Genomic DNA, 15,344 nt, shown 5'->3' on the forward strand with positions numbered 1-15,344 from the left:
ACTTCCTAAAAGTTTATTGAAGACTAAATGTGCCAGGTACCATGAATTTTTGCTTCAATGGAATTTACAATTTGGTTGAGGAGAAAAGATGATGTGATTGTTGAAGAACATAAGGCAAGATAGACTCAGGAGGTGAACCCCATAATCCCCTAGTCCCAGAGGGACAGAGTGTCTTTCTCTGCTTTCAAGCAGAGGCTCATCCAGCTACTCCAAAAGTAAATCTCTTTATAAAAGGGAACATTTAAAAATGTAATGATGTCATACAGATAATCATGACAAATATATGTCAAAAAGTGTTACTAAAATTAATTGTAGCCATCTACCAAACAAAAAAATCCAAGGCTTTTGGCTCCAATTGCAATCATCTGAAATTCAGTTGTAAATTTAGGCATAAACAACAAAAGATCTCTAAGCAGATAAACAGATGCAACAAAGTTTGTGCACTGTTCATGGGTGAGCCAAAATCTATTTACCCTTTATGTCCAGTTATAACAAGTGCAATATTCCTATTTTCTAATCAAAAACTAGTTCACAAAAGATACTTAAAAGAGAAAGAGTGCTGCCAGAGATGGACACTTGGAATTTAGGGGGGCAAGGAGGCAGCAAAAGTGAAGAACTACATAAAACTGTTTTAAAATATTGGCACAAGAACTCAAAGGGAAGAACAGTCTAGGACAATTTACTCTTCAAGTGACCAATCAGACTTTCATGGCTCCTCAGAATGTGATATCCTTCAAACACTGCCTGTTTTCTTCATGTGATATTCTGTGTATAACAGTAAGTTGAATATTTGGAACTCTCAGGCATTTCTCTTACAGTGATACAAATAATGGTTTTATTTTCAGAACAGCCCCTCAGAGGGAATGACCTTCATGATACAACTGCAATGTTTGTTAACTGCAGTAAACATTACAGAAAACAATTCCATAGCCATTTTTTAACGTATAAAAGCCATGAGAAATCCCAAGCAGCAGGGTTTCTCAGGTGGCAGCAGCTGGTAAGGAAAAGAAAGGAGGAGAGTGAGAAGGGAAAACTTGTTCCCAAGTATCCAGGATACTCTGAGTCGGCTGGGGGGACAAGAGAGAGTGGAGGTGGCCCAACCAGCAGGCAGAAGCAAACTCATTTAGACCAGGGACAAGTTAAAAAAAATGCTCCTACTTGAAAAATCTCTCAAGCCATAGGAAAAAACAAATGATTAATCTGTGTTTAGTTTCCTCTGAGAGATATAAATGCATTCAATGTACTTTAGAAATAAGGCCACCAAATTGAGTTATAATTTCAAAAGAAAACATTTTTTTCTCAAAGCAGGAAGTTTTTGTTACTTGGAAAATGCACTGGTGTGCTAGATAAGTGAAGTATTATCATTTTTTTCAGGTGTAAGGCTATTTTAACAGCTGATTCAAATTTTAAAAAGTGAGACTCAGCATTAGGCTAGATCTTCCAGTCCAATATAGTGCTAGAATATATCTATGCAGGATTTTTTAATGACTCTTAATTATCAGGTTCATAAACAATGAAATGATTGTCAGCTACACCCACCACAGATGAACACCTGTAATAACCCAAAGTCACTGTAACACATAGAACCAAACTAACACAACTGAAAAGGGATTGGGCTTTTTAGGTTTAGTTCATCATCAACTAGCTTGGACAAGCAGGAGAAAGATGTCAATGGCAAGGAAAAATTAAGTGATGTTTCATAAGGGGTCGATTCAGACAGCAGATAGATCATGCTATTTCTCTGCTGGAATCCCAGCAGACGGTCATTGTTCTAGGAAGAAGGGATTTTGGTCAGTGTGAGCCATTCTGATTATTCCTCAAGAAATCAAAACACAGTAGAAAACACAACAGCCTACCAAAAGGAAAAAAAAATACAAAGAAAGGGTTAAAATCCTTAATATAAAAATTTCCTGAAGTCAACATGAAAAACAAATACAACTCAAGTTTTTAAAATGACAAAGAATATAAATAGGCAATTCACAAGAGAACTGCCAATGGCTAGTCACAATTTTAAAAGACTCTCAGCTCCCTGAGGATCAGGGGTATGCAAATCTAATAAAAAGACAGTCTTTCCACCTTATCAGATTAGCAGGAATTAAATTTAAAAGGCTGATAATGCCCACTTTTCTGGGGAATGTAGGGCATTGTTTCTCTGAGCATATCTGAGGATCATTTCCATGAGTATGTTTGGTGAGTTTAAACGGTGGTCACCAAAACTTGGAAACAACCCAGATGTCCTTCAGTGGTTGAATTGACAAACAGATCAGCACATCCCCACCAGGAAATACTATTCAGCAGTGAAAAAGAATGAACTACTGATACAGGAAACAACCTGATGGTTCTTAGTGGTATTAGTCTGAGTGAAAGGAGCCATTCTCAGAAGGTCACCTGTTGTGTAATCCAGATTCACAGGAAGTCAACAGTGACAGAGGAAAGGCTAGTGTTCACCAGGGGTGGGAGGTAGAAGAAGGGTGTGACTGTGACTCCACAACCAGAGATGGGATGATGGAACTCTTCTGTGATGGTTATACAAACCTACCACACATGTTACAATTCACAGAACTGTACAATCTACCTTCCCCAAAGCCAAAAGTTATTGTGTGAAAACTGAAAAAAATCAACAAAAGACATACATGGAACCCACCTCAGACCTAAAAATCCAAATCTCTGGACAGGTGGGGCCATGCCAGTGGCCCTTATAACCGTCTCCCAGTGATTCTCTTGGACACTAAGTTTTAAGAATCACTGGTTCTCAGAGTTATTCATGAGAGTAGACTTGTACCACACTCTGGAATAAAATTAGGAATATCTATCAAGGTGTAGACTGCATATATACTTTTACTCAGCAATCCACTTTTAGGAATTTGTTAAATGGATATATTCACAGCAGTTTGCAAAACCGTACAAACATGGGTACTATGGATTCAATGCCATGGTGAAAATTAGGAACTAGTTAGATTTCCATCAACAGCAGAGTAAGTTATGCTACAGGCATGTTGTGTATTGGTGAGCCAGAGGCCTATGGGGAGACCTGCACAAGAGTTCACCTCTGTGGTCAACTGTCCTTCTCCCTTCAGTCTGCATGCTGTCGTGTGTCCCTTTACTCAGGATGTGATTCTCATCAGGGGACAATTGTCCCTGCGAGGGATGTGTAGAAATATCTGCAGAGAGGATTTTGGTTGTCACAACTTGGAAATAGGTGCTACTGGCATCCACTGGGGGAGACCAGGGATGCTGCTCGACACCCTACAATGACAGGAAAGCTTCACATCAAAGAACTTGCTGGCCCCAAAGCTCTTAGGCTCAGAAGTCCTGGCTGCTGGGCCTTTCCACCCACAGGCCATTTAGAATCTCTTCCCCAAGTCCCACTTCCTCACTGAAACTTCCCCAGGCCCCTTTAGCATGCCAGGATCTTTTGTTTCTTTAAATCCTGTCCTGCTTAGCATTTCCTCCCACCCCACAAATTAGCACTTGCACCTAAATGGTTGGCACTAAGTCTTGCATTAGTTTATCCCATATCCTCATTTGGGTTGTAAAACCACTGAGGACAGTGATTTTGCTTTCTTGTAGGGATGAGCACAATACAAATGTGTAGTAAACACTTCTTGACCCCGTTAGGGACCTGAAGCACAGAAGAAAAACTAAACACGCTTACATTGACTGGCTCCTCCTGAGGATTTTAGGATATGGAAGCAGAGGAGTATTGTTTAAATGTAAAAGGGAAGTTCTAGAATTCCACAGAATTGAAACTCTCTTATTCTGAAGAATATACCTGGAAATGAATTCAAATATCAAGCTGAGTCACATTGCCCTTGAAACTTAAATAAAATGTGGCTCAACTGCTGGACGGTGGGAACCAGCATTTTTCCATCCCGGTGCTCAGGGAGTTGTGTGTTCAGGAGCCCCTTCTGCCTCCACAGGTCTGCTCTGCTGAGACACCCTCCTCAGCCTCACCTGCCCTGGCCAGCTCTCCTTCCTCACTGGGAAGGGCCTGCCTTGGCACCTAGTTCTTTTTCCCTAATGCCCCCTGACATCTCCCACATAGGGCATGTTTATGTCCAGAAGTCTTTAGAGGTTAGAGATGCAGAGCTGAAGGTAAAATAGCAGACGTCCTCTGTTGTTTTGTATAGCACCATGTTTAAATGTCCTTCAGCAGCCCAGCCCAGGAGCTTCTCACAGAACTCCTTTTATCCAGACTCCTGACCCCTGCTGTGGAGCTCTGCAGCTGCTCTGCCTTCTTGTCTTCAGATGTTTCCTAATGCCATCCCCAGAGCCCTCTTGCTTCTGCAGAGCAGCCCACAGTTCCTGGAACTTTACCTTTCCCACCTCAAGCTTTGGGATGGCTGAACCCTAGACAATGACAGTTTTCTCCCAAGAAAAAGAAAGAAAGAAGAAAGAAAGAAAGAAAGAAAGAAAGAAAGAAAGAAAGAAAGAAAGAAAGAAAGAAAGAAAGAAAGAAAGAAAGAAAGAAAGAAAGAAAGAAGAAGAAGGAAGGGAGAGAGAGAGAGAGAGAGAGAGAGAGAGAGAGAGAGAAGGAAGAAGGAAGGAAGGAAGGAAGGAAGGAAGGAAGGAAGGAAGGAAGGAAGGAAGGAAGGAAGGAAGGAAGGGAGGAAGGAAGAAAGGAAGAAAGGAAAGAAGGAAGGAAAGCTCTCTGTATTCTGTTGCTGCATTCCACAGAGACAGGGCTCTGAGTTTTGGTGAACAGAATCAACCACTGGGGGAGCTGCTGTCAGAGGAAACTCGAAGAGCTCAGCATGAGAAGTGCCAGGCAGGGTGGACTTTGGTGGCCTGAAGAGCAGGAAGGTCAGTGTTAGGGCTCTCAGGTCTCGGTTTTGTGTCAGCCAAGTGATTTTCTTTCTAATTAAACACTGGAGGGCTGAGGCACTGTAAAGCCATCAGTGGAGATTGGAAGGGGTGGGGGGAGAGCAGCCATCAAGCTCCCTCTGAGAGCAAGGCCAGTGGCCCACATGGCAGTGCGCTAGTGGGGACACCAATATATGCCTCACTTGGTACTAAGGAAACACACAAACAACTATATTGTTTGGGTAGCACTCATTTTTGCCGAGCATATAAAGTGCTATTAAGGTCATAATTCTTATTTTGGAAGTAATATAAGCTCATTACACAATTTTTAAAGGAGATGAAATTCCTAATCTCTGTGAATATTTTAGTGTATTTCCTCCTCTGAGAGGAAATAAGGGGCTTTTCATCTCTAGGAAAATGCTTGGGTCAGTTTTACCCTAGAAAAAGACCATTCTTATTTCATAGGTCAGAACTGGAGTTCAAAAGCCCCATATCCACCTGCCCCTGGGAGGTGTCAATCCCACACATTAAGTGAGTGTGGAGAGCCCCTGTGGAGCTCAGAGTCCTTCTCAGTCCTCTTGCCCCTTAAACCTAATGACACTGTTCAGTAAATATTTACTGAATGCTCACTATTGTTACCACACTGTGTTCTAGGCAGTGGGAATGCATCACAGAACAAAAAAAGAAATCTCTGCTCACAGAGCTCTTCCTTATAGGATAAGATAGCAAGAAGATGGGCAAGGCGTTTCATTTCTCATGGCCTCTGTTTCCTCCCTGAGAAAATATACTGAGGAAGTTGAAAATAATTTAAATATTTTCAGAGCTTTGAAAAAATCACTTGAAATGCCAATGTTCAAACAACACTTCTTTCACCCCCACGTTGTATATAACATACCAAGAATGAGCCTTCTTGCTGACAAGGAATCAAAATACCTAAATTCAAAGATTGGTCATCAATACTTCCCAAGGAAAAATCAAAATCAAAAGAGGAAAATGGAAATTGCCAACATAGAATCATTTATATCAAAGAAACTAAAATGGGTCGAACCAGACTGCATGGCTCAGTGGTTGAGTGTCAGCCTACGAACCAGAAGGTCATGGTTCGATACCTGGTCAGGGCAAATGCCTGGGTTGAGGACTTATCTCCAGTGGGAGATGTGCAGGAGGCAGCCAATCAATGATTCTCTCTCATCATTGATGTTTCTATTTCTCTCTCTCCCTCTCCTTTCCCCTCTGAAATCAGTAAAAACATATTTAAAATGGGGTCAAGAGGCTATGAAGAAGTCTGTCTTATGCAAATTCCACCCATGAACTTTTGAATTTTTAGGTAAAGTATGTAACTATATCCTAAACTGTGCTTCTTCCTTATCATGGCAACCAGACAACCTGAACTTTTCTCCTTGAAAAGAACCAGTCTGATTCACTAACCAGCATCCTTCATTTGCATAATGGACCTAACCAATTTATGTTAACTGAGCATCCTTCACATATACACATGGAGGACCTAAATGGAAACAACACTTGCAGTTTTCACTGTTATAAAACCTGCTTTCTTCTAAGCATGTATTAAGTTGCTACATGAATCTGTGCCTCCAGGATTGTAATCCTCTGCAAAATTAAATTCAGAATTAAATTCTTTTCATTTTACCATAGGCTAACCCTATATTTTTGGTTGACATTGATCTGTCTTAAGTGGGATCATTGTCTTAAGCTTCCTTTTAATTTTTACATTTTAAAACTACAATTGAGTTTCAAGATGACTGCAGAGTAGGTGGAAGCTACACTCACCTCCTCTCAGTGCCAAACTAGATTTACAGCTAAATTATAGAGCAATCAACCTAACTGACCAACAGAAGGATAGCTAAAAAAGGAGCATTACATACATGGTATATATTTATAGAACAAGCTACATAGAGACTGGTAAGAAGGGCAGAGACACAGAGAGGGCTGACCTCTACACCCCTGTGTGGTGGCTGAGAAGGTGGGAAGGATATCTTGTTGTGAAAGCACCCCCTTAGGAGTGTGGGGTCTAAACCACATGCTGGGACCCCAAACCAGAGCACCAGGGCTGGGAAGTAGAGCCTACATAGCATCTGGCAGTGAAAATCAGCAGGAACACTTGTCTGCTGGAAAAGGAGGGAGTTTGCTAGAATCCCAGGTGCTCTTATAAAGGGCCAATGCACAGGAGCTTGCTCTCAGGCACTCAACTGAGGCTCCAGTAGAGGGAAGACAACTCGGCATATGGGAGTCATAAAGAGAACACCTGGTGGTGTGGCCCTAAAGAGAGATTTGGAGGATCAACTACTGAGGTCCCATCCTGAGCCAATATCCCACTCTGCCCTCAGGTCCCAGCTTCGCAGGGTCTGGCACTCCTATTCTTAGAGCATCAGCCTGGGGAGTGCACTAATCCGGTCCACTAAATACTGGCAATACCACCCTGCCAAGCATGAGTCTGGCAGAAAGGACTGTTGACTGGACCCAACAGGGACCTTTGGTATATACTTTCGCTGGAGAAACTATAGGTAGATGCTCTAGCAGACATTGAACTGTGAGGCGTTGGAACAGGGGCCAGTTTTCCCTTGCAGTGGCACACTCAGCCAGCATCACCCCCAACAGGAGACTTTTATTCTATCTTCCCAAGTCCCAGTGGCCCTGACCTGATGAACTCAGATCCATGTGGGGAAGGGAATACTGCTTAGAGCTGGAACCTTCAAAGTGCTTAGTCTCCCTCAGAAGCTCCTTGGGCTCCAGGGGGCATGGCTACACAGCTACGGGGAAGCGTAGTGCTCCCCACTTCCTGAGGCCTTGGCAGGTGTGACCCCCAAAGGAAGACTGTCTTGATCTGCTTGTAGAAGTCCTTGGCCTGCTAAGGTTATTCCTGCAGTGGAGCCATTGGCTGCAACCAACCTGAACTGGTGGTATGCTCCTCCTGGGGGAGCTAGAGTTAAGGATCTAGCAAAGACTGAGCTGTATAGCACTGGAGTAGGGGCCACACCCTCTCCACTGAGTGCCTGGCCCACTGCCCACAAGTAGGGGACCCACTAGCCCTGTCCTCCCAACCTGATGGACCCACAAGCTTATGCTGGGTGCAAGCGGCAGTGAAGCATAGCCAGCTTGGAACCACTCTACAGGCTTTCTTCAAAAGACTCTGGAAGAAGTCCAGACAACCTCAGGGGGTGGCAGAGTAGCTCATAGGTGGATGCCAATCTCAGAGAACTTTGGGCCTTTTATTGATCTGCCCATAGCTCAAAGCTGCAGGGAGCTGACCCTTGTACACAGCTTGGCCCCTCCAGTGCACACCCAGGCCCAGTAGACACAACCACAATTAGTGAAAAGTGTGGTAGCTCCAGACAGGTAACCCAAGGCTGGTTACACAAAATGTTTGGCAACGACCTACACCAGAATCCCATACAAGTGGGCCCAGAACCAACACAACCAGTAGTGGGCTTCAAAACTGATCAGAGCTCAACCCAACTAGCCAAACAAATGACACAGCCAAAGGGGAACTCCGGAAGATACCAGAATCTACTGGGAACAACTCTGCCTCAGGAGTCAGCACCTGAACAGTGACTCATACACAGTGAATGAGGTCTATCCTATGGTCAGCCAGCCTGAGGGTTAACACTACCCACAAGCTTTGCAACAGCATTTGAAACATAACTACAACAGGAGGAGCCACATAACCCTCACAATAAACATTTCTGATGCACCTAGTTCAGGTGATGTTAGATTCTAGAAGATTGTGCCACTGAGACCCACAAAGCACCTACATAAGAAAGTCCTCATAACAAGCTTGGGAGTCATAGCAGACCTACCTAATACACAGAGACAAACACAAATAGGCAGACAAATAAAGAGGCATAGAAATATGCCCCAAATGAAAGAATAAGAGAAATCCTCAGAAAAAGAATTAAATAGAATAAAGGCAACCAAAATACCAGATGCAGAGTTTAAAACAATGGCTATAAAGATGCTCAAGAACCTTAGGGAAGAATGGATGATCTCAGTGAAAATTTAAACAAAGAGATAGTAAGTATTAAAAAGGACATTGAGCCCTGGCCAGTGCAGCTCAGTGGTTAGAGTATCAGCCTGTTCACCAAAGGGTCATGGATTTGATTCCTGGTCAAGCAAGGGCATGTATCTGGGTTGTGGGTTTATTCCCTGCCCCCAGTCTGGGCACATGTGGAGCATGTGCCAGAAGCAACTAATCAATGTATCTCTCTCACATCTCTCTCTCTCTCTCTCTCTCTCTCTCTATATATATATATATATATATACCTTCCTTTCTCTCCCTCCCTTCCACTTTCTCCAGAAAAGCAATGGAAAAATATCTTCAGGTGAATATTAACAACAAGAAAAAAAGGACATAGAAAGCATAAAAAAGAACTCATCAGAAATGAAAACTACACTATCTGAATGATAGAAAGAACCAGAGCAGATTAGATGAATCAGAGGATTAAATCAGTGATTTAGAGAACAATATAACAACAGTAAGCATCCAAGCAGAGCAAAAACATTAGAACTAAAAAATAGAACAAAAAATAGAATTAAAAAATGAGGAAAGTCTAAGGACCTCTGGGACACAGCATAAAGCATAACAACTTCCACATCATAGAGGTGCCAGAAGGAGAACAGAGTGAGCAAAGGATCAAGAATCAGTTTGAAGAAATAATAGCTGAAAACTTCCCTAACCTAAAGGAGGAAAAAGTCACAAGTTCAGAAAGCACAGGATTCCTATCAAGACAAACCCAAAAAAGCCCACACTAAGACACATCATAATTAAAATAGCAAAGGTTAAAGACAAAGAGAGAATCTTAAAAGCAGCAAGAGAGAGATAAAAAGTCACTTGTGAGGGAGCTCCCATAAGACTGTCAGCTGATTTCTCAACAGAAACACTTCAGGCCAGAAGGGACTGGCACGAAATATTCAAAGTAATAAAAAGCAACCAAGAACACTCTATCCAGAAGGTTATAATTTAAAATTGAAGATAAAATAAAGAGTTTCACAGACAAAAAAGAAAAACCTAAAGGAGATCATTACCACCATACCAGAATTGCAAAAAAAAAAAAAAAAAAAAAAAAAAAAAAAAAAGTTAAAAGGCCTTCTTTTAAAAGAAAGAAGAAAAGAAATAGAGAAATAGAAAAATAGGTATAAAGAATAAAGTGGCAATAAATAAGTACCTATCAATATGAATGTGAATGGAATAAATGGCCTAACCAAAAGCCATAGGATAGACAAATAAATTTTAAAAAATTAAAAAAAAACATGACTCATATATATACTATCTACAAGAGACCCACCTCAGAACAAAAGGTACACACAAAAGGACTTAAAGTAAGAGGATGGGGGAAAATATTTTATGCAAGTGGAGACAAAAAAAAAAAAGCTGGGGGTGCAATACTTATATCAGACAAAATAGAGTTCAAAACAAAGGCTATAACAACAGACAAAAAAGGATATTACATAATACTAAAGGGATTAATCCAACAAGAGGATATAATCCTTGTAAATATATATGCACCCAACATAGTAGCACCTACATATATATATATATATATATATATATATATATATATATATATATATATATATATATAAAATCTTGGTGGGCATTATGGAAGAGATCCACAGCAATAAAGTCATAGTTGGAGATTTTAACACTGCACTTACATCAATAAATAGATCTTCTAGACAGAAAATCAACAAGACAATAATGACTTAAACAACAAACTGCACTGGATGGATTTAATTGATTTTTTACAGAACATCTCATCTCAAAGCTACAAAATATAAATTTGTTTCAAGTGCACATGGAATATTCTCTAAGACAGATCACATTCTAGGACACAAGATAAGTCAATAAATTCAAAAAGTTTGAAATCATATCAAGCATCTTCTCTGACCACAGTGGTATGAAACTAAAAATTAATTACAATTAAAAAAAACCTCAAAAACACTAAAATGAACAAAGGCTAAATAACATGCTATTAAACAATGAATGAGTTGCCAATGAGATCAAGCAAGAAATTAAAACCTTCCTGGAAACAAATGAAAATGTACACAACCCAAAATATATGGGACATAGCAAAAGTAGTACTGAAAGGACAGTTCATAGCTTTTCAGGCCTACCCCAAAAAGCAAGAAAATTTTCAAATAAACAATCTAACCCTACAACTAAAAGAATTAAAATAAGAAAAACAAACAAAGCCCAGAGTAAGTAGAAGGAAGTAAATAATAAAGATTAGAGTGGAAATAAATGACATAGAGACCAAGAAAATGATACAAAAGTTCAATGAAACCAAGAGCTGGTTCTTTGAAAAGATAAACAAATTGATAAATATTTAACCAGACACATCAAGAATAAAAGAGGGAGTACCCAAATAAATAAAATCAGAAATGAAAGTGGAGAATTAACAACTAACAGCATAGACATATAAAGGATTGTAAGAAAATATTATAAGCAACTATATGCCAAATAACTGGACAACCTGGGTGAAATGAATAAATCTTTAGAAACATACAATCTTCCAAAACTCAATCAGGAAGAATCAGGCAATCTGAATAGATGAATTACAACTAATGAAATTGAAGAAGTAATAAAAAAAAAACTCCCAGGAAACAAGTCCTAGACCAGATGGCTTCACAGGTGAATTTTACCAAACATTCAAATAAGAACTATCACTTATCCTTCTCAAACTATTCCAAAAAATTCAAATCCAAAAGGGGGAAAGACTTCCAAGCTCATTTTATAAACCCAGCATTATACTAATTCCAAAACCAATAAAGACAGAGAGAGAGAGAGAGAGAGAGAGAGAGAGAGAGAGAGAGAGAGATTGAGATTACAGGTCAATATCCCTGAAGAACAAAAATGCTAAAATCCTCAACAAAATATTAGCAAGACAGATCCAGCAAGACATTAAAAAAATCATACACCATGATGTAATGGAATTTATTTTGGGGATGCAAAGTTGGTACAATATTCACAAATCAATAAACATGATACATCATATAAAAATGATGGATAAAAATCACATGATCTATCAATACATGTAGAAAAAGCACTTAATAAAATCTAGCACCAATTTATGATAAAAACTCTCATCAAAGTGAGAATAGAAGGATCAGACCTCAACATAATAAAAACCATATATGACAAACATATAGCCAGTATCATACTCAATGAGCAAAAACTAAAAGTGATTTCCCTAAGAACAGGAACAAGAAGGGATGCCTGCTTTCACCACTGTTATTCAACATAGTATTGAAAATCCTAGCCACAGGAATCAAATAAGAAAAAGAAAAAAAAAGGAATCCAAATTAGATAAGAGGAAGTAAAACTGTCATTATTTGCAAATGACATGATATTGTATACAGAAAACCCTAAGACTCCACCAAAAACCTACTAGAACTAGAGAAATGAATTTGGTAAAGTAGCAGAATACAAAATTAATATTCAGAAATCAATGGCATATTAATATACCAATAATGAACTATCACAGAGAGACATTAAGAGAACAATTGCACTTAGTATTGCAGCAACAAAAAATAAGTCACCTGAGAATAAATTTAACCAAGGAGGTAAAAAATCTGTACTCAAAAAATTACAGGATACTGAAGAATGAAATTGAGGAGGATACAAATGAGTGGAAGCACATACTATGTTCATGGATAGGAAGAATTAGCATAACTGAAATGTTGATGCTACCCAAAGCAATCTATAGATTCAATGCAATTCATATTAAAATATCAATGGCATATCCCAAGGATCTAGGATAAATATTATAAAAATTTATGTGAAATAACAACACCAAAAACTGAAAGCCTCAACAATCTTGAGAAAGAAGAACAAAGTTGAAGGGATCACAATACTGGATATCAAACTATATTATGAGGCCACAGTAATGAAAAGAGCATGGTACTGGCATAAGAACAGGCATATAGATCAATGGAATAAAACAGAGAGCCCAGAAATCAACCCAAGCCTTTATTATGGTCAATTAATATTTGACAAAAGTGGTAAGAATATACAATGGGGTAAATATACTCTCCCCAATAAATGGTGCTGGGAAAATTGGATAGATACATGCAAATAAATGAAACTAGACCACCAACTTACACCATACACAAGCATAAACTCAAAATGGATAAGAGACATAAATGTAAGCTCTGAAACCATAAAAATTCTAGAAGACATAGGCAGTAAAATCTCAGACATTTCTTGTAGCAATATTTTTGCTCATATATTCCCTTGGGCAAGAGAAACAAAGGAAAAAATAAATAAATGGGACTACACCAAAATAAAAAGCTTCTTCACAGCAAAAAGAAACCATCAATAAAATGAAAAAAAGAGCCCATTGTATGGGAGAACATATTTTCCAATGATACATCTGATAGGGGGTTAATTTCCAAAATATATAAGGAATGTATACAACTCAGTGCCAAGAAAACAATCTAATTAAAAACTGGGCAAATGATCTGAATAGACACTTCTTCAAAGAGTACATACAGATGAGCAATAGACATATGAAAGATGCTCAATGTCACTAATCATCAGAGAAATGCAAATTAAAAACACAATGAGGTATCACTTCATACCTGTCAGAAAGGCTATCTATAATAATAAAAGTGTAATATGCTAATTAGACCAGACAGGAGGACGACCTTCCAGACGAAGCCGCAGCAGCGGGGATGAGGCACAGGCAGCTGCCACAGTGGGTGGGGGGCCCGAGGCAGAGGTGGTTAGGGGTGATCAGGCAGGCAGGCAGAGGCAGTTAGGGGTGATCAGGCAGGGAGGCAGGCAAGGGGTTAGGAGCCAGCTGTCCCGGATTGAGAGAGAGACTCCAGATTGCGAGAGGGTGCAGGCTGGACTGAGGTACCCCTTTGCCCCCCAGCCCATGCACAAATTTTGTGCACTGGGCCTCTAGTTATCAGTAAATCGACAAATAACAAGTGCTGGGGAGGATGTGGAGAAAAGAGAACCCTCATGCACTGTGGGTGGTAATGCAGACTGGTGCAACCACTGTGTAAAACAGTATGGAGTTTCCTCAAAAAATTAAAAAAGGAACTGCATTTTGATCCAGCAACACCATTTCTGAGAATCTATCCTAAGAAACCTAAAATTAATTTGAAAGAATATATTCACCTTTATCTTCATTGCAGCATTATTTACAATAGCCAATATTTGGAACCAGCCCAAGTGCCCATCAGTAGATTAGTGGGGGAAAAAGCTGTGGTACACTTACACAATGGAATACTACTTGGCCATAAAAAGAACATAATCTTACCTTTTGTGACAGCATGGCTGGACCTGGAGAATATTATGCTAAGCAAATAAGCCAGTCAGAGAAGGAAAAATACCATATGACATCACCTATATGTATAATCGAATGAAAAAAATAATTTTAACGAACAAAATAGAAACAGAAGGATGGATACATAAAACAGACTAGACCAGGGGTGGGCAACTTTTTTGTGAGTGCGTGCCAAAACCAGCAAAATCTCTGACTCAAAATTCTCTGCGTGCCAACCCTAATTTTTTGAGAACATGTTACGCCTACTTGATATCTCTTAAGGTGTACGTATGTGAAGAACCTTGAAGAAATAATAAAATTCATTCGAGCAACAAAAACACAGTATATGATAATGAAAAATACATTTATTTTTTAATGTATACATGTATACTGATAGTCCGACAGAAAACTTTATGACTCCGTTTGATATTATCAGTGGGACTTTTGCTGCTGCATCACTGATGACAGAGATTTTACAACAGGTTTATATTTCATGACCTTCAGAGATATGCACGAGCTACTACTTTCATCTGTCAGGCTACTTCTTTTACAAGACTTAACAAAATTCATCACTGAGAACAACGATTTACAAACGAATGTGGGTGAAACCAAAACACTGGTCGGATCTAGGAAGGCAGGGAGAGTTAAGGCAGAGGCATAAAAATTGCTCTTCCCCTCTCTCGTCAATCCATGTCTATGGTCTTTAAGATAACTTGTTATGTAAAATTATTTATTTATCTAAGATGCACCTACACTGAATTTATCTGAAAAATAAAAAGTCGATATTAAGAAAAAAAATTGTAAATGGAAGATTATAAGAGAGGGTTTCGCGTGCCAGCAAAAGTTACTGGCGTGCCATGTTTGGCAAGCGTGCCAGGGGTTGCCCACCCTAGACTTGACTGACAGAGGTTTGGGAGGCTGGGTGAAAAAAAAGGTGAAGAGATTAAGCAAAATTTATATACACAGACAGAGACATAGAAAACAGTATGCTGATAGCCAGAGGCAGTGGGGTAAGTGGAAGTGGGCAAAAGGGAAATAAATGGGGACAAAAAGAGATTTTACTTTGGGACGATGAGCACAAGATGCAATATGCAAATGATGTTTTGTTGAGTTGTACACTTGAAACCTGGATGGTTTGTTAATCAGTGTTAACTCAATAAAAAATAAAGTTTTTTATTACTGTAAAGAATATAGTAATACTATGGAATTTCTCATACTGATGTATAAAGAAAAAAATAAAACTTTGCTAGG

This window comes from Myotis daubentonii, chromosome 3 (assembly GCF_963259705.1).
Source record: "Myotis daubentonii chromosome 3, mMyoDau2.1, whole genome shotgun sequence".
Lineage (NCBI taxonomy): Eukaryota > Metazoa > Chordata > Mammalia > Chiroptera > Vespertilionidae > Myotis > Myotis daubentonii.